Raw genomic sequence first — 19344 nt, forward strand, 5'->3', positions numbered from 1 at the left:
AAATCAGAGGTACAATCATGGAAGGAGATTATCAAGTAACTCTCCACAAGCAGAAAGTGAGGCAATCTTGTAACCAGTCAGGTTCATACTTTCTACCTTGTTTCCCCGAAAATAAGACCTACCCCGAAAATAAGCCCTAGCATGATTTTTGGGGTAGGTCTTAATATAAGCCCTACCCCAAAAGTAAGCCCTAGTTCCCGGAAGCCTAACCCAAATGTCCCTGGATTCGCCAGCAGCAGCGCTTCCCCCCACTGCGCAGTCGAACCCCTGCTGATCCTGAGACCTACAAAGAGCAGCGTCGGCAGCACTCTAAACAGGTTGCTTTGCGGCCTTCTCTTGCTGGGGCATTCCCTCTGCCGCATCACGGCGCACGAAGGCTCCAGCAGGAGAAGGCCGCGAAGCAGCCTGTTTAGAGTGCTGCCGACGCTGCTCTTTGGAGAGAGGTATGTAGGACCTGCAGTCTGCGGGGTTCAGATGGGAGAGAGATGGGAGGATCAGAGGGGGTTCGGCTGCGTGGCGGGGGAGGGGCTGCTCAAGGGTTCTGCTGCACGAGGGATGGGAGGGATAGAAAGATGCTGTGCACAATGCAAGGGTTCTGCTGTACAGGGGGATGGGGAGGACTAGAAAGATACTGCAGATGGAAGGCACAAGGGGATGGGTGAGAGGGTAGGAAAGATGCTGCACATGTGGGTGAGAAAAAGGAAGAATTGGGGGTGAAAGAGAGGAAGGGAGAGATGATCATGTACATGAAAAAAATAAGACCTACCCCGAAAATAAGCCCTCTAGAGTGCATTTTTTGGGCCCAAAATATAAGACACTGTCTTATTTTGGAGGAAACACACTTCATCCTTGGAGAGAATCTTATGTTGCTAATATGCACATTTAAAAAAAATAGAAACTACAACATATGCTTTATTTTATTGAACATTATTTTAATACCATATCAAAACACCTTGACTAATGGTGAAAGCTTTGCAGCTTTCAGAACAATTTTTTGTAAAGATTTTATCATCAGTTTTTTTTTTTTTAATAATATATAAATACAGAAGCCTCGCCTACATGAGCTGGGGCCCTTTATTTGAATGTTTCAATGGCTAAAATGTTCTCATGTGTGTCTTGGCTGTTAAAATCAAATGTGTTTTTCTTTTTTCCTCCCCCAAACAAAATGTCCAGCAGGGTGTGAAGAAAAAAAGACAAAAAGGTACTGGTTCTAGGACACTTGTGGTTCCAGATCCAAAGGACTTCACTCCTGGGAAACACAGGTGGGCACAAGGGTGTGAGGGAAACTTAAAAACTAAAGCAAAGAAGAGGGTGAGAGGAAAGGAAGATTCAGATATGGAATGGCAGGGAAGAGAAAACACCTCCATTTGGAGCATCTGTTTTTGGCAACTAGAATAAGATAGAAAGATGACATAGGAAGAAAATGGAACAAATTTGGAGAGAGAATGTAGAGGCAAAACACACAAAAAATAAGAAAAGAAAGACTGGGAGAATTAGTCTACAAAATAATATGCAGAGGAAGGAAAAAGAGATGGAGAGCTTGTTTATTTGGCTATCAGTCAGCAGGTTTCAACAGCCAGAGCAAAAAGAATTCTCCTGTGTAAACATCAGCGGCACAACACAGCATCCACGGAAAAACTGTTCCTGTAAACACTTGAAAGACAGACCCACAAAGCCTTCCCCTAGTCAGAATCAGCATCTCGACCTCCGCTTGCCTTCTCTTTTCAGATGCTTCTTCCCCCACCCCCCCTTACACCCTTCCCTGTTTCTCTACACAGTTTTGTGTCCTCAGTGGAAGAGACGACTCCTCCCTTTCCCATTCATTACAAAAAAAAAAAAAAAAAAAAAGAGTCAGAATTCAGGTCAGTGCAAAATGCCAGTCAACGTGCAATGCACAGGATATGTGCATCCCGTATCACCTCTATTATGGCATAAAACATCTCTTGGTTCCTCTCTGCTGCTGCTTTCTTCTTCCTTAGCAATAAATAAAACTCTCTGGCAAGCACCTTAAGAGAAGGGTCCCGCTCTTTTCCACCATGACAAAGATATTCAGCAGCTAATCATCATGACGTCTTAACTCATCACAAATTGCCTTTTTGGCTTGGATTATATTCCTGGTTCTCGCTCTCACTCTCTTCCCCCATTCCTCATACTTTGGAGGGGAAGACTGGGAGCACCACAGTGCCACCCCCGGCACGCTGATGTCGGGACCATCCATATTGTCTCCTTCCTTGGGTTTTCCTATCATTTTCACAACAAAAAGAAAGAGGAGAAAAAAAAATCCCACCCAAAAGTCAAATATAGGTTGATGTCATCTGTGCAGATTCAAGTTCTGTAGGAAGGATCCAAGTATCGCGGGTGGTTGGGGGTGGCAGGAGTGGTACGAAGGTAAAGCAGTATGACCTATAGGAAGAAACAGAACTAAGCATTAGTTATGGGAAAACAGCATCAACAAAGATGGCATAAGTTAACAGGCCACTGGCTAAACAGAAAATTTCAGCCCTGCACCATGAATACCTTCTAGTTCAAATCAACTTGCTGCAAAATAAACAAACCTCTCTCTCCTTATTACATTTTATCATTTACACTGACACAGATGGTACACTCAAATCCCTTTCCTGCATTAACATCACACTCAAATTCATCATGTTTGAGATACAGAAACACGATATAAATGGCCAGTGGTGTAGAAAATGGGGACGGGCAGATTGCCGCATGTGTCGTCTTTGTGGGAACACCGGCGCCTCTGCTCCTCTCTTCCTCCCCCAGCATATCTCTTGAAATGTTCACCGAAATGAGCAGCATCTTCCACCTGTTGCTTGTGTCAGCCTTGGCTCCCTTCTGACATCACTTTCTGGTCATGGCACCAAGACTTGATGTCAAAAAGGATCCGAGGCTGATGCAAGCAGCAGGTGGAAGATGTTGCCCATGATGGTAAACATTTCAAGAGGAGTTGGGGGGGGGGGCTTAAGCGGCAGGGGGTGGGGAAGAGCAAGGGGTGCACGATGATGCTAGGTGCCACTACCCCAGATGCCAACTTCCCGAGCAATGCCACTGAATATGACTTTTAGGCTACAATACTTTTTTATTTAAAAATGCTATATTATCCTTATTCCTTTGCCATGAATTTTCTGTTTATCCTATACCTTTTTTCATCCTGAAATAGTTTTTGCCTATCACCTCTTTGGAGTGAAGGAGAAGAAGATTAGTTCTTAGAGGTGCAGGTTAAGCATCAGAAAACCCAGGGTAAAATCCTGCTGCTGTTCCTTGTGGTTCTGGGCAAAACTGGCCATCATGCACCACCTCAAATCCAAATAGATTTTTAAGTCTTCTGGTGACAGGGAAATATCTACTATCCTTGAATGTAATTTGCAATGAGTTACCAACAAAAAGGCAAGATAGTGGTGGATGGATGCGTGGAATAGTCTCCTAGTAGAGGTGGAGACATAGACTGTGTGAATTCAATAAAGTGTGGGACAGGCCCGTGAGATCTCTTAGGGAGAGGAGGAGATAGTGGATGCTGTGGATGGGCAGACTGGATGAGCCATTTGGCCTTTATCTGCTGTCATGTTTCTGTGTTTCTAAAGTCAAATTAGGCAGCTATTCAATGCATCCTGCCTGGTGGCTGTGCGGATGGATGGCGTCAGGAGCCAAGAAGCGGACGGCCCAGAAACGCAGGAAACTCGGGTACTTTAGCTGGACTGTGAGAGCCTTCGGAACAGATAGGGAAGTTCTATGTATCTAATTTTATTTTACTGTAACCCGTTCTAGGCTCTTGGGTAGGACGGACAATAAAAATGAATAAATAAATAAAATAAAAAATAATTTTCTGCGAAGAAATATAGAAGCTTGAGTCTAATTTGCTGTACAACCTTACACAAACACCCTTGTTCTAGAACGTCCGCTCCTCTAAAAACATATCCTGTGGACCTCCCTTGACAAACTACACAACACTCATAATACAAGTTGCTTACCCACTCACTGCAAAGAATTACAACATAGATCTAAGAACATAATATTTTCTGCTGCTGGGTCAGACCAGTTGTCCATCATGCCCAGCAGTCTGCTCACACGGCAGCCCTTAGGTCAAAGACCAGTGCCCTATTTGAGTCTAGTCTTACTTGCATATGTCCTGTTCCAGTAGGAACTTATCCAACCGTGTCTTGAATCCCTGAAGGGTGCTTTCCCCTATAACAGAAATCTGGAACACTCTTCTGGAGGCTGCCACTCTCTGGGTGAAGAAGAACTTCCTTACATTTATACAGAATCTATTCCCTTCTAACTTTAGCAAGTGCCCTCTTGTTCTCTTCACCTTGGAGAGGGTGAACAATCTCTCTTTCTCTACTAAGTCAATTCCCTTCAATATCTTGAATGTTTAAATCATGTCCCCTCTCAGTCTTCTCTTTTCAAGGGAGAAGAGGCCCCGTTTCTCTAGCCTCTTGTTGTATGGCAACTCCCCCAGCCCCTTAACCATTTTTGTCGCTCTTATCTGGACCCTTTCGAGTAGCCACGCCGGTTCCTTGTTCTTCTTCATCTTGGAACCCTTGTTGATATATACATTTTGCGCCTCTGTGACTGTGTTCTTAAAAAGGGTCCATGCTTGCTCTAGCAAATTTACAGTGCTTATCCTCTTCCTAATCTTCCTCACCAAGACTCTCATCTCTTCGTACTTACCTTTTTGGAAGTTCAGTGCCGTGGCCGTCGTTCTGGATCGATATTTTGTTCCTGTGTCTAGGTTGAAGTGGATCATATTGTGATCACTGCTTCCCAGCGTCCCTTCTACTTCTATACATTGTGCTGGTCCTTGTAGTCCATTTAGAATTAAGTCTAGAATTGCATTTCCTCTCGTATTTTCCATGACAAGTTGTTCCAGGAAGCAATCGTCTACAGCATCCAGGAACTTGGTCTCGCTACTGCAGCTGGAGTTGCCTAGGTTCCAATCAATCCCCGGATAATTGAAGTCTCCCATGATATCTATGTTGCCTACCTTGCATTCATGTTTAATCTCATCCGTCATTTCTTCATCAGTCTCTTCGGACTGCCCTGGGGGTCGGTAGTAGATGCCAATCTTCAAATCCGTTCCATTTGTTCTCGGTATTTTGGCCCATAAAAACTCTACCTTATTGTTTGTTTCTGGCGTGTTCTCTCTGGTAGTCTCAACTCCCTCTTTTATGTATAGAGCAATACCCCCACATTTTTGTCCTACTCTGTCTCTGCGGTATAGCTTGTATCCTGGTAGTACAGTGTCCCCGACATTGTCCTCATTTCACCATGTTTCCGTGATGCCGATGATGTCTAGTTTATCTTTTTGTGCTATAGCTTCCAATTCCCCCATTGTATTCCGAAGGCTCCTTGCGTTTCTGTACATACACTTAAGTTTGTGGCCTGTTACTTTCTTGCACTTTCTTCTTCCTTCAGTCTCCTTCGATCTGTTGGGATTTCTATCTTGCTTATGATCCGGTGAGTCTTCCCTGCAATCTTCTTGCACGGTATCCTCTGGGTATACCATTTCCCGAACCTTCAACTCTTGGTCGACTGTCGGCTTTCCCCTTCGTCTTAGTTTAAAAACTTCTCAATTTCCTCGCTTGATGTTGCTTGCAAGTAGCCTCATTCCGTCTCCACTGAGGTGGAGTTCATCCTTTCTGTATAGCTTGCTCTTCCCCCAGAACGCCGTCCAGTTGCGCATGAAGTGGAATCCTTCTTCCGCACACCAGCGTCTCATCCATGTGTTGACTGCTTGCAGTTCCGTCTGCCTCTTCCTGTCAGCCCTTGGTATCGGCAAGATCTCCAAGAACACTACCATCGGCGCTCTGATCTTCAGTTTCCTTCCTAGCATCCTTAACTGGTCTTTCAGTGTTTCCCTGCTATAGTTCCTGTTACTCATGTTGTTTGTCCCAACGTGGATCACCACCACATCTCCTTCCGCACTGTTGATGATCCTGTCGATGCAGATCACTATATCCTCTACCTTGGCTCCTGGTAGGCAGGTTACCAGTCGATCCTGCGTTCCTCCTGCAATGTGGCTGTCGACTTGTCGGATGATGGAGTCTCCCACAACAATTGCTGTCTTCTCTATCTTCTCTTGTCTCGCTAGCTGCAGGTCCGTGTCCTTGGTGTACGTCCATCTCTCCAGCCACAGGTCCGTGTCCTCGGTGTACTTCCATCTTTCCTTCTCCCGGCATTGGCCTGCACTGGACTCATCTTCCTGTGGGTTCCCCCCACTGTTTCCAGGTCCTGCTGCTGTGTTATCTAGTCCTTTCTTGTGATTGTCCTCCAGATGGCCCTCACTCTCTGTGGATGTATCTTGGCAGTTCCTCTGTTGTTCCACGACCTCTCTGTATGCCTCCTCGATGAACTTCTCTAACTCCCTGACTTCTTCGATGTTCCTCTCTTTCATGATGTTCTCCACCTCCCTGACTTCTTCTTCAATGTTCCTCTCTTTCATGAAGTTTTCAGCTTCTCTGATCGCCTCCTCAACTGCTTGAAGTGCTTCTAGTTCTAGTACTCTGCACTCCAGTAGCTTGACTTGCTTCTTCAGGCCATCCAGTTTCTCGAATTAAGTGCATACATAAGACTGCCTCCCAGAGGGGAGGTAGTCATACATATGACAAATGGTGCAGAAGACTGGGTAGCTCATCATCCTGTTTCTATCTGCTGCTTCCATTTCTGTCCGCTTTCTGATCTGTTTTCTGAAGTAGCTTCTCCTTGTTTTCCCGGGTCTTATGTGCTTTCTCCCGCTGCGTGTAGCATCCTTGGTGCTCTTACTGTGTAGTCCCTCTCCTAATTATATACCTACTACCCCTGCTTCTGTTGTGTATGTCCTCTGCGTCTGCTGTGTTTGTCCTCCGCAACTGTTGTGTTTATTTATCTGCTGTTCGTGTCTGTCCTGTTGCCCTTTGTGGTACTTACTTGTGTAGGTGTCCTTCCCTGGTGTTTCTTCAGTGCAGTGACTTGTCCTTTCACTTAAGGCCCTTTGCAAGTGCATTCTCGCTAAGGCAAGCACCTTTAACGCTCTCCTTCGCTGCGCGCCAAGTTGCTGAGCGCCGTTGGCTCTTCCCCTTTTAAGGGGGAGATCAAGTGGATGATGTCGGGGGGTGAGCAGAGATAATTTAAAGAACTTTCCTGGATGCAAGAAGGTCTGAGGTTATGGATGATAGGGAAAGTGTGGCAAGTGTCAAACCAAAGCTCAATTTCTTCACCGATTCCAGTTCACAAACCTGGCGGTTCAGAACAGTGCACTGCTATTTGTGGTGTTTATGAGCAACTTGAAAAACTGAAGGTGGACAAAGCGATGGGACCAGACGGGATCCATCCCAGGATACTAAGGGAACTCAGAGAGGTTCTGGCGAGTCCTATTAAAGACTTGTTCAACAAATCTCTGGAGACGGGAGTGATTCCTGGGGATTGGAGGAGAGCGGATGTGGTCCCTATTCATAAAAGTGGTCACAGGGATGAAGCAGGAAACTACAGGCCGGTGAGCCTCACTTCAGTTGTTGGAAAAATAATGGAAGTGTTGCTGAAAGAAAGGATAGTGTATTTCCTTGAATCTAATGGGTTACAGGATCCGAGGCAACATGGCTTTACAAAAGGTAAATCGTGCCAAACGAACCTGATTGAATTTTTTGATTGGGTGACCAGAGAGCTGGATCGAGGACATATGCTAGATGTAATTTATTTGGATTTCAGCAAAGCCTTTGATACAGTTCCTCATAGGAGGCTGTTGAACAAACTTGAAGGGCTGAAGTTAGGACCCAAAGTGGTGAACTGGGTCAGAAACTGGCTGTCGGACAGACGCCAGAGGGTGGTGGTTAATGGAAGTCGCTCGAAGGAAGGAAAGGTGACTAGTGGAGTCCCTCAGGGTTCGGTGCTGGGACCAATCCTGTTCAATATGTATGTAAGTGACATTGCTGAAGGGTTAGAAGGAAAAGTGTGCCTTTTTGCAGATGATACCAAGATTTGTAACAGAGTAGACACCGAAGAGGGAGTGGAAAATATGAAAAAGGATCTGCAAAAGTTAGAGGAATGGTCTAATGCCTGGCAACTAAAATTCAATGCAAAGAAATGCAGAGTAATGCATTTGGGGATTAATAATAGGAAGGAACCGTATATGCTGGGAGGAGAGAAGCTGATATGCACGGACGGGGAGAGGGACCTTGGGGTGATAGTGTCCGAAGATCTAAAGGCGAAAAAACAGTGTGACAAGGCAGTGGCTGCTGCCAGAAGGATTCTGGGCTGTATAAAGAGAGGCGTAGTCAGTAGAAGAAAGAAGGTGTTGATGCCCCTGTACAGGTCATTGGTGAGGCCCCACTTGGAGTATTGTGTTCAGTTTTGGAGACCGTATCTGGCGAAAGACGTAAGAAGACTTGAGGCGGTCCAGAGGAGGGCGACGAAAATGATAGGAGGCTTGCACCAGAAGACATATGAGGAGAGACTGGAAGCCCTGAATATGTATACCCTAGAGGAAAGGAGAGACAGGGGAGATATGATTCAGACGTTCAAATACTTAAAGGGTATTAACGTAGAACAAAATCTTTTCCAGAGAAAGGAAAATGGTAAAACCAGAGGACATAATTTGAGGTTGAGGGGTGGTAGATTCAGGGGCAATGTTAGGAAATTCTACTTTACGGAGAGGGTGGTGGATGCCTGGAATGCGCTCCCGAGAGAGGTGGTGGAGAGTAAAACTGTGACTGAGTTCAAAGAAGCGTGGGATGAACACAGAAGATTTAGAATCAGAAAATAATATTAAAGATTGAACTAGGCCAGTTACTGGGCAGACTTGTACGGTCTGTGTCTGTGTATGGCCGTTTGGAGGAGGATGGGCAGGGGAGGGTTTCAATGGCTGGGAGGGTGTAGATGGGCTGGAGTAAGTCTTAACAGAGATTTCGGCAGTTGGAACTCAAGCACAGTACCGGGTAAAGCTTTGGATTCTCGCCCAGAAATAGCTAAGAAGAAAAAAAAAAAAAAAAAAAAAATTTTAAATTGAATCAGGTTGGGCAGACTGGATGGACCATTCGGGTCTTTATCTGCCGTCATCTACTATGTTACTATGTTACTATATGCAGAGGGCAAGGGTTTAATTCCAAAGTCATTTCTTCCACTTCCTAAGCCACAGGAGCTGGAGATACCATGGAAAAGAAAATCACAATCTTAACTCCAGCAGCAGTGGCAACAGCTGGATTCAAAATGTGATGGGTAAGGCCTAGGACTGCAGGAAAAAGCCCTGGTGTGTATGAATGGAATAAGTTAGGAAATACTGTAACTTCTTGTGCAGTTGTGAATGATAGCACCAAATTACAGTCTTGATTTTGACTGCATACATTTATAAAAGGAATTATAGTAGTAGCACTGGAGAAATGTGGGGTGGGGGTGGGGTGGGGAGATGCAACCAGGCTTAGGAGGTACACACCAGATTATTCCTTAGGCTAGTCTGCAAAGCAAACCAGTCAAGCCCAAACCATGATCAACTTTCATACAGGGAGGATAGTTAAAGACATTTAATCCTCATGCTATTGAGCAAGCGTCACTTAACTGCTTACTGCACAACAGAAACGGATAAACAGCCTGTGGCCTCTTTACTCATGACATCAGACAATCAGCTGGTCACTGATGTCATAAGCAGATGAGTTATCCAATGGCATTAAGCAACAACAGAAGATAAAAATATCTATCTTCTGGAGTAAATGGGCGAGTGAGAGAGTGAATATATAGAATCCTGGGCAGAGCTAATCTGGAAGCCATTCAGTAGGCAAGCAGTTGAAAAAAGTGAACAAGTGCCTCATTTCTACCCAGACCTTAAACCAGGACACAGATGTTCCCAAATCAAATTGGATGAGCTCCTACAGGCTGGAAGCATTTCCAGAGCTTAAACTATAAAAAGCAGAAAGAGCTCCTGCAGAGTGGCAAATACAGGAACAGTAGGAAACAGAGAGCTGCCTCATCCACTGCTGTGCTTTGGACACACTGTCAAGACTCTGTATGTGTGTAACATCATTTTCAGGATTAAAGCAGAGCTCTGGTTTCTTCTGGGCTCTGCATTAGCCAAATGGTCACTTCAATCAACTTAACAGCCCCTCTCCCTCTGCAAACCAAAACAAAAGCTACCCCCCCAAAAAAAAAAAACAACAGTGCCCCCCAAACTTTGTATTGTCAGTTCTGATGACAGCTTGGAAATCGCATGTACAGTTATTTTTTTAACAGTCTTTTTTTAAAATGAGGCAATCGATTTCAGGGAAAACTCAAAGGATTGTGGTGCCCCGAGTCAACTTGCTTCCCTTCCTCACTCAAGTTGTACCCCTTTCCACCCATGTGCCCCTTAGATTCCTATAGTTCAGTATAGTAGCATAGTAAATGACGGTAGATAAAGACCTGAATGGTCCATCCAGTCTGCCGTAAACTGTAAAGTCTGGTATTATCAGAGGTTCCAAATGCTGAAGTTGCCGTTCAAGCTCACTCCAGCCTATCCAACCATCCCGTTGTTTGCATGACATCTACCGCAAAGTCTGGCCAGTAAAATCCTCCTGTTCCATATTAGTGGAATTCAATTTGATGTCCATCGGACCCATAAGAGGGGTCTTAGGTGCATCACTTCTGCCAGTCTTCTAAAAAAAAAAAAAAAAAAAGTACCAAGGGTGTCATCCCACTAGGCTTCCAGGCCTGTGTGGTGAGGAGCTATTGGGGGGGGGAGCTTGCTGCTGGGGGGGGGGAGGAAGGGTTGGTGGGGGATGGGCTACTACCAGGCTTGGTGTGGTGGGAGGCTGTCAGATGGAAGGGGTTTAATAGGCGCAGTTCTTGTGTGTGCGCTGTGCACACTTAACAGTTATGCCCATTAAAAAAAGCAGTCCTTGCTCTCCCTGCTTGCCGATTCAAGCAGGGAGAGCAGGGACAGCTTTTTTTTTTTTTGACACATAGGCAGGAGAAACTCTGCTAGCGATTTTTCATCTGAACACAACTCCTCCCCCCCTTTACCATACCAGCAATTTTCCACACACATAGCATGCATATAATTTGCATGCTATTGTGTTGAGAATTGCCAGTAAAACAAAAATTGCTCCCACCACGCTATATTTTTACCATGGGGCCAGAGCTTATAGACTCTGGCCTCCGAGTCCATTTCTTGCTTGGCCCCTAAAAGGGCTTTTTCCTATTTGTTTCATTAATGGGTGTGCACTAATGCTAACATTATTTTGTGTCTATTTTAAAAAGTTCATCATAGCAGCACTTAATGCCCTTTCCAAAAAAAAAAAAAATGAAAAAATGAAAAGCGATAAATAAAATTAATGTGATCAGATACCAAAACAAATGCAAAACGCTTTAGCACATCCTGCTTTAAGCTACATTTTGCTGCATTAAATGAACATCAACATTAACACAGCTTAGTAAAAGGACACCTAAATAAGCTATTTCTAACTTTATCTACCTCCCAAGATGGCTCTCAGAGTTACTGTGGGAATATATAATCTATCCCTTACCACCTGGGAGCAGCATGAGTTCTTACGGTGCATGCCAACATAAGAATATAAGAATTGCCGCTGCTGGGACCAGGGGTCCATCATGCCCAGCAGTCCGCTCATGCGGCGGCCCTTAGGTCAAAGACCAGTGCCCTAACTGAGTCTAGCCTTACCTGCATATGTTCTGGTTCAGCAGGAACTTGTCTAACTTTGTCTTCAATCCCTGGAGGGTGTTTTCCCCATAATAGCTTCCGGAAGAGCGTTCCAGTTTTCTACCACTCTCTAGGTGAAGAAGAACTTCCTTACATTCGTACAGAATCTATCCCCTTTCAACTTTAGAGAGTGCCCTCTCGTTCTCCCCACCTTGAGTGAACAACCTGTCCTTATCTACTAAGTCTATACCCTTCAGTACCTTGAATGTTTCGATCATGTCCCCTCTCAATCTCCTCTGCTTGAGGGAGAAGAGGACAAGTTTCTCTAGTCTTTTGCTGTATGGCAACTCCTCCAGCCCCTTAACCATTTTAGTTGCTCTTCTCTGGACCCTTTCGAGTAGTACTGTGTCCTTCTTCATGAACGGCGACCAGTGCTGGATGTAGTATTCCAGGTGGGGGCGCACCATAGCCCAGTACAGCGGCATGATAACCTTCTCCGATCTGTTTGTGATCCCCTTCTCAATCATTACTAGCATTCTGTTTGCCCTTTTCGCTGCCGCTGCACATTGAGCGGATGGCTTCATTGACTTGTCAACCAGTATTTCCTAGTCTCTTTCCTGGGGGATCTCTCCGAGTACTGCACCGGACATCCTGTATTCGTGTATAAGATTTTTGTTACAGAAATGCATCACCTTACACTTATCCATGTTAAACCTCATTTGCCATGTCACGGTCCATTTCTCGAGCGTGTTTATGTCACATTGAAGGTCCTTGCAATCCTTCTGTGTCTTTACTACTCTGATATCTGAATAACTTCATACCATCTGCAAATTTAATCATCTCGCTCGTTGTACCAATTTCCAGGTCATTTATAAATATGTTGAAGAGCACAGGTCCAAGCACCGAACCCTGTGGCGCTCCACTCGTGACACTTTTCCAGTCTGAGTATTGTCCAATTACCCCAACTCTCTGCTTCCTAATCCACGTGAGTATTTCACCCTCAATTCCATGGCTCGCAATTTTTCGAAGTAGTCGTTCATGCGGGACCTTATTGAATGCCTTCTGAAAATCCAGATATACAATGTCGACCGGCTCGCCCTTGTCTATCTGCCTGTTTACTCCCTCGAAGAAGTGCAGCAAGTTCGTCAAGCAAGATCTTCCCTTGCTGAAGCTGTGCTGGCTGGTCCTCAGATTGTGTCCATCAAGGTGATCAATGATGTGGTCCTTCATCAGCGCCTCTACCATCTTTCCTGGTACAGAGGTCAGACTCACCGGTCTGTAGTTTCCTGGATCTCCCCTCAAACCTTTCTTGAAAATCAGCGTAACATTCGCCACTTTCTAATCTTCCAGAATCCTTCCTGATTTGACTGACAGATTGGTTATTATTTGAAGCAGATCAGATATAGCCCCTTTCAGTTCCTTGATTATCCTCGGATGGATGCCATCCGGTCCCAGGGATTTATTGATTTTAAGCTTATCAATCTGCCTGCATACCTCTTCTAAACTGACCATCAACCCTGTCAGTTTCCTGTCTTTGTTTCCTGCTTATAGCCTGTTGGCTTCCGGTATGTTGTGCATATCCTCTTCGGTAAATACAGACGCAAAAAATGTGTTTAATTTTGTCGGTGATGGCTTTGTCCTCCTTTAGCACTCCTTTATTCCATGGTCATCCATGCTTCCTTCACGGGTTGTTTCCCCTTAATATATCGAAAGAACGGCTTGATGTTTTTCCCCTCTTTGGCTATTTTTTCCTCATAGCCTCTTTTAGCCCCCTTATGGCACCTTCATTGATGCTGTTTGTGCTTTTTCCAGTTTTCATCTGTTTTTGATCTTTTCTTTTCCTTAAATGAAGTCTTCTTGTCTCTGATTGCTTCCTTCACTGCTACAGTGAGCCACGCCGGTTCCTTGTTCTTTTTCCTCTTGGATATTTTGTTGATACTTGGTATATATAGATTCTGTACCTCGGTGACCGTGTCCTTAAAAAGGGACCATGCTTGCTCTAGTGTTTTTACAGTGCTTATCCTCGTCTTAATCTTCTTCCCCACCAAGAGTCTCATCTCTTCGTAATCCCCTTTTTGGAAGTTCAGTGCCATGGCTGTCATTCTGGATCGATGTTATGCCCCTGTATCGAGGTCGAAGCGGATCATATTGTGATCACTGGTTCCCAGCGTCCCCTCTACTTCTACATCTTGCGCCAGTCCTCGTAGTCCATTTAGAATTAAGTCCAGAATTGCATTTCCTCTCATATTTTCCTTGACAAGATGCTCCAGGAAGCAATCGCCCACAGTATCCAGGAACTTGGTCTCCTTACCGCAGCCGGAGGTGCCTAGGTTCCATTCTATCCCCGGATAATTGAAGTCACCCATGATAACTGCGTTGCCTCCCTTGCAGTTGCATTTAATCTCGTCCGTCATCTCTCCATCAATTTCTTTGGACTGCCCCGGGGGTCAGTAATAGATGCCGATCTTCGTTTCCATTCCATTTGTTCCCGGAATTTTTACCCATAAAGTCTCTAACTTATTTTTCATTTCCGGTGTGTTCTCTCCAATAGACTCAATTCCCTCTTTGATGTATAGGGCAATGCCCCCCACCTCTTTGACCCACTCTGTCTCTGCAGTATAGCTTGTATCCTGGCAGCACAGTGTCCCAGACGTTTTCCTCATTCCACCATGATTCTGTGATGCCAATGATGTCAAGGTTATCTTTTTATGCCATAGCTTCTAGTTCACCCACCTTATTCCTTAGGCTCCTTGAGTTCGTGTACATACACTTGAGTTTGCGGCCTGTTACTGTCTTGCATTGCCTTCCCTCGTGTCCCTTTCGATCTGTCAGGATTTCTGTCTTGCCTACGATCCGGTGAGTCTTCCCTGCTATCTTCCTGCATGGTATCCTCTGGGTATACCGGTTCCCGAACCATTGACTCTCTGTCAGCTTTCCCCTTCTTCCTAGTTTAAAAACTTCTCAATTTCTCTCTTGATGTTGCTTGCAAATAGCCTTGTTCCGTCTCCGCTGAGGTGGAGTCCATGCTTCCTGAATAGCTTGCTCTTTCCCCAGAATGTCGTCCAGTTGAGCACGAAGTGGAATCCTTCTTCTTCACACCAGCGCCTCATCCACACGTTGACTGCTTGCAGCTCCATCTGCCTCTTCTCATCGTCCCTGGGTACTGGCAAGATCTCTGAGAATGCTACCCTCAGTGTTCTGGTCTTCAGCTTCCTTCCTAGCATCCAGAACTGGTCCTTCAGTCCTTCTCTGCTGTAGTTCCTGTTGCTCACGTTGTTTGTTCCCATATGGATCACCACCGCCGTATCTTCCTCTTCCATGCTGTCGATGATCCTGTCGAAGTGGTTCATTATGTCTTCTATCTTGGCTCCCGGTAGGCAGGTCATCAGCCGATCCTTTCTTCCTCCTGATATGTGGCTGTTGACTTGTCTGATGATGGAGTCCCCCACGATGATTGGTGTCCTCTGTCTTCTCTTGTCTCTCCAGCTGAAGGTCCGTGTCTCTGGAGAATATCCATCTCTACAGCTGTAGGTCCGTGTCCTCTGTGCACTTCCATCTTCCCTCTACCTGGTGTTGGCTTGCACTGGACTTGTCTTCCTGTGGGTTCCCTCTGCTGTTTCCAGGAGTCGCTGTTGTGTCACCCATTTCTTCCATGTGGTTGTCCTCTAGGTGGTCTTCACTCACTGTGGGTGTATCTTGGCAGTTCCACTTTTGCTTGTGATTTTCCATGACCTCCATGTATGCCTCCTCGATGAACTTCTCTAACTCCCAGACTTCTTCCTCAATGGTTTCCTCCGTCTTGAGTTTTCTGCCTCTCTGTCCTCCTCCTCCACTGCTCGAAGTGCTTCTAGTTCCAGTATTCTGCCTTCCAGGAGTCTAACTTGTTTCTTCTGGCCCTCCAGTTTCTCGCATCGAGTGCATACATAAGACCGCCTCCCAGAGGGGAGGTAGTCATACATATGGCAAACGGTGCAGAAAACTGGATAGCTCAACATCCTGCTTCTGTCTGCTGCTTCCATTGCGGTCCACTTGTCGGTCTGCTGTCTGAAGTGATTTCTCCCTGCTTGGTTGTTTCTTGAGTGTCATCTGTGTCTGCTGCAGTTGTCCTCTGCTCTGTTTGCTTGTGTGCCCTCTGTGTCTGCTGCGGTTGCCCTCTGCTCTGTTTGCTTGTGTGTTCTCTGTGTCTGCTGCAGTTGCTCTCTGCTCTTCTATGCAGTGACTCGTCCCTCCTTTAAGGCCCTTCGCAAAGGCGCTCTCGCCGTTGGCCCCTCCTCTTTTAAGGGGGAACTCCAGTAGATGATGTCAGGGGTGGGCGGAGCTAACTCTAGCTGCTGCCCTTGCTCTCTCCTGCCTTCTGCTCCTGCTTCCCTTCTCTCTTGCTACCCTCCTGCTTTTCTCCTCTCCTGTCTCCTAGCTCCTTTACAGAGCCTCTAGCTCAGCGCCGTTGGCCCCTCCCCTTTTAAGGGGGAGCTCAAGTAGATGACGCCGGGCTGGGTGGAGCTAACTCTCGCCGCTGCCCTGCTCTCTCTTGCCTTCTGCTCCTTCTTCCCTTCTCTCCTGCTTTTCTCCTCTGATCCTCTCCTGCTTTTCTCCTCTCCTGTCTCCTAGATCATAGGAAGTCCCAAACCTGGGAAGCCTTCTGTGGGGTTCCACAAGGCTCCCCTCTCTCACCGTTATTATTCAATATATGCATGAGTGTCTTAGGACAGTGGTTCTCCTTCCCACAAATCCACACTAGAGAATGACACAGGGACAAATTTTTCCTGTCCCCACGGGAACTCATTTCCCGTCCCGGCGAGTTCTTTTCTTGCCTTGCCCCATTCCTGCAAGCTCTATCCTCAACTGCATAAGTCTCAAACACTTTAAATTCATAAGTGTTCGATGCTTGTGCAGTTAAGGCAGGAATGGGGCAGAGAAAGGGACAGAGACACAACTCGTGGGGATGGGGAAATTGAGTTCCTGCGGGGACATGGAAAAATTTGTCACCATGCCATTCTCTAATCCATACTTTCTCCGAAACAGATGATTTTTTTAATATCCCCTGTGTAGCCAACGATTCCTTCAAAGACACAAGCATCTCATATCAAGACTGACTGAGGATCTAAGTAATGTAATGTACAACAAAACTTCCTCAAGCTAGCTAAACAAACAGAAGACGAAGGTACTCTGGTTTGGCAACCATAACTCACTGTCACACTCAAGAGCTCTTTCTGTTCGCAGGTGAGAAACTAACAACAAACAAAACATTGAAAGTACTCGAATAGTCCTCGACTCAGATCTTTCCATGGGAAAGCAAATCACCTCACTGATTAAAAAATTATTTTTCTGACTAAGGGCGATAAGGTCAGCCCTGAACACGACCTATTTTAGGATAGTAGCTCAAGCAATCCTACTTCCATATGTAGACTAGTGCAACTCTCTATACTGCAACATTCCAATGAAAAGTCTTAAGAGACTACAATTACTCCAAAACACAGCAACTAGACTAATGCTTCGTAAGTCCTGGTTTGAAAGGGCAAGCCCACTAATGGCAGAGCTATACTGACTGTCAGTCAAGAGCAGAATCCAATATAAAGTTGCATATATGGTCCACAAGGCTATATGTGGGGGAAACTCAACTGGACTAACATCTGCCATTCCTTTCACAACTTAACAACGATGTAAACTGCTGCTTCCCTCACCATGCCAAATCCGGAGAAAATCTCTCTTCGAGTCCATCTTCAAGTTCCAAGGCTCCAAAATTTGGACCCGCCTCCTGACCTGTTTACGCCAAATCCCTTCCTACCTTCAGTTTAGGAAGGCACTAAAAATTCATCTATTCTCACTATAGTTCAGGACTTAAGCTCTATACTGTCTGACTCAAGATCTTGTCTTAAACCTTGTTAATCTTATATAAGCTGAAATGATTCCTAGTAAACAATTACAGGGTATAAGAAACACTATGGTATGGAGTGCAGGAAAGCATGCTCTCTTTTCTGATCTGTGACAATATTCTGCCAGATCTACAACTTAATTACAGTGCTCACCGTTTACACATATAGTTCTAGTGTACCAAAATGAATCTTTACTTGGAACATTTTCTTCAAGTGTCTCCCTTGGACTGCTCAGTTATACATCTTGGATCCTAAACAGCCAACCTCTCCTCTCCTGTCTCCTAGCTCCTTTACAGAGCCTCTAGCTCAGCGCCGTTGGCCCCTCCCCTTTTAAGGCCATACAAGGCTACAGGCCATATAAGATCTGCAGGACTCAGAATTTTGAAAGTGTCGTGCCACCCCCCCTTCCCCAATATGTTTATTATCTGTCCCGCTATGAGACTATCAAAAACCAAAACGAAGAAACAGAACTATTCATGACCTCCTGGATCAAAGACAGCACTAACATCCTAGATGAAATAGCCCCCTTAAAATCCCGCAGAATCAGATCCTCAAATCTAGAAGGCTGGTTCGACGCAGAGTTGCTACTAATAAAAAAGGACCTAAGAAAATCAGAAAGACTATGGATTAAGTCCAGTACCCAGGAGCACAGAGTTGCCTGGAGACTAAAACTCAAAAACTATAAAAACCTCACCAAGGAGAAACGAAAAGACTTTTATGCCCACAAAATTGGTAACATCTCCACCAACAGTAAAAACCTTTTTAAACTGGTCAACGACCTCTACAACCTCGAGACGCTCATCGACAACCATGAAGAACCCACTTTATCCTCCGACACCCTAGCAGATTTCTTTAATTCCAAAGTACAAAATCTAAGATCTTCGATAACATCCTCAACCAATCCCCATGGAAACTTTCCTATACTCGTAGACTCCGACACATCTAATCCTGACTCTGGATCCAGAACGAACCTAAGCTGGAACCACTTTACTACCATCGACTGGCAAACCTTCAATAAATATTACAATAAATATACCAAAGCCTTCTGCAGACTGGACACCTGCCCCCCAAACATCATGAAAACCGCACCAACTCATTTCAAAGCCAATATGTTGGTGTGGATAAACAGTTCACTATCCACAGGAAATTTCCCGGCAGAACAAGGCCATATAATAATAACCCCTATTATAAAAAACACAAAAGAGCCACTCAACACCCCGTCTAACTACAGACCGATCGCAAGCATCCCGCTGTTCACCAAAATAGCTGAAGGGCTAGTTAATGCCGAAATCACCACATACCTAGAAAAATTCAGTATCTTAAACGACAACCAATCAGGCTTCCGCCAGGACCACAGCACCGAGACCATCATTGCCGCTCTACTCGACCACTTTCATTCACTTTTCAGCCAGGGCACTAGCGCCTTGATAGTACAACTTGATCTTAGCAGTGCATTCGACCTCGTAGACCACTCCATCCTCCTAGACTGCCTTGCCTACATCGGCATCTCTGGCCAAGTCCTCAATTGGTTCTGCGGATTTCTAAAAAATAGATCATACAGGGTATTCAAGAATGACTCTCTCACATACAGCTGGGATAATGCCTGTAGGGTCCCACAGGGCTCCCCCCTCTCTCCCACCCTGTTTAACATCTACCTCGCCTCCCTGGGAAACCTCCTGCAAAACCTCAAGCTCAAATTCTTCATCTACGCAGATGACATTACAATAGTCATCCCACTAACCAGCTTCACTCCAGAGTTGCTCACCTCTCTTTCAAGCTCACTTACTCAGATAGAACTCTGGATGCTATCCCACAGACTAAAATTAAATCCTGACAAAACCAAATTCTTCCTAGCTACCCCCAACGACAAAA

The 19344-nt window shown here is 45.4% G+C and overlaps 1 protein-coding gene across 1 annotated transcript in view; it reads right to left on the reverse strand.

Moving 5' to 3' along the window:
- Nucleotides 1-899: 899 nt before the first annotated feature.
- Nucleotides 900-19344, reverse strand: part of ZNRF1 (zinc and ring finger 1) — a 306791-nt gene continuing 288346 nt past the window's right edge. Inside the window, exon 5 of the mRNA XM_033943348.1 lies at nucleotides 900-2403. The gene's annotated coding sequence lies outside the window, so the exon portion shown is untranslated. The remainder of the gene's footprint in view (nucleotides 2404-19344) is intronic.

Source organism: Geotrypetes seraphini, chromosome 4, assembly GCF_902459505.1.
Source record: "Geotrypetes seraphini chromosome 4, aGeoSer1.1, whole genome shotgun sequence".
Classification (NCBI taxonomy): domain Eukaryota; kingdom Metazoa; phylum Chordata; class Amphibia; order Gymnophiona; family Dermophiidae; genus Geotrypetes; species Geotrypetes seraphini.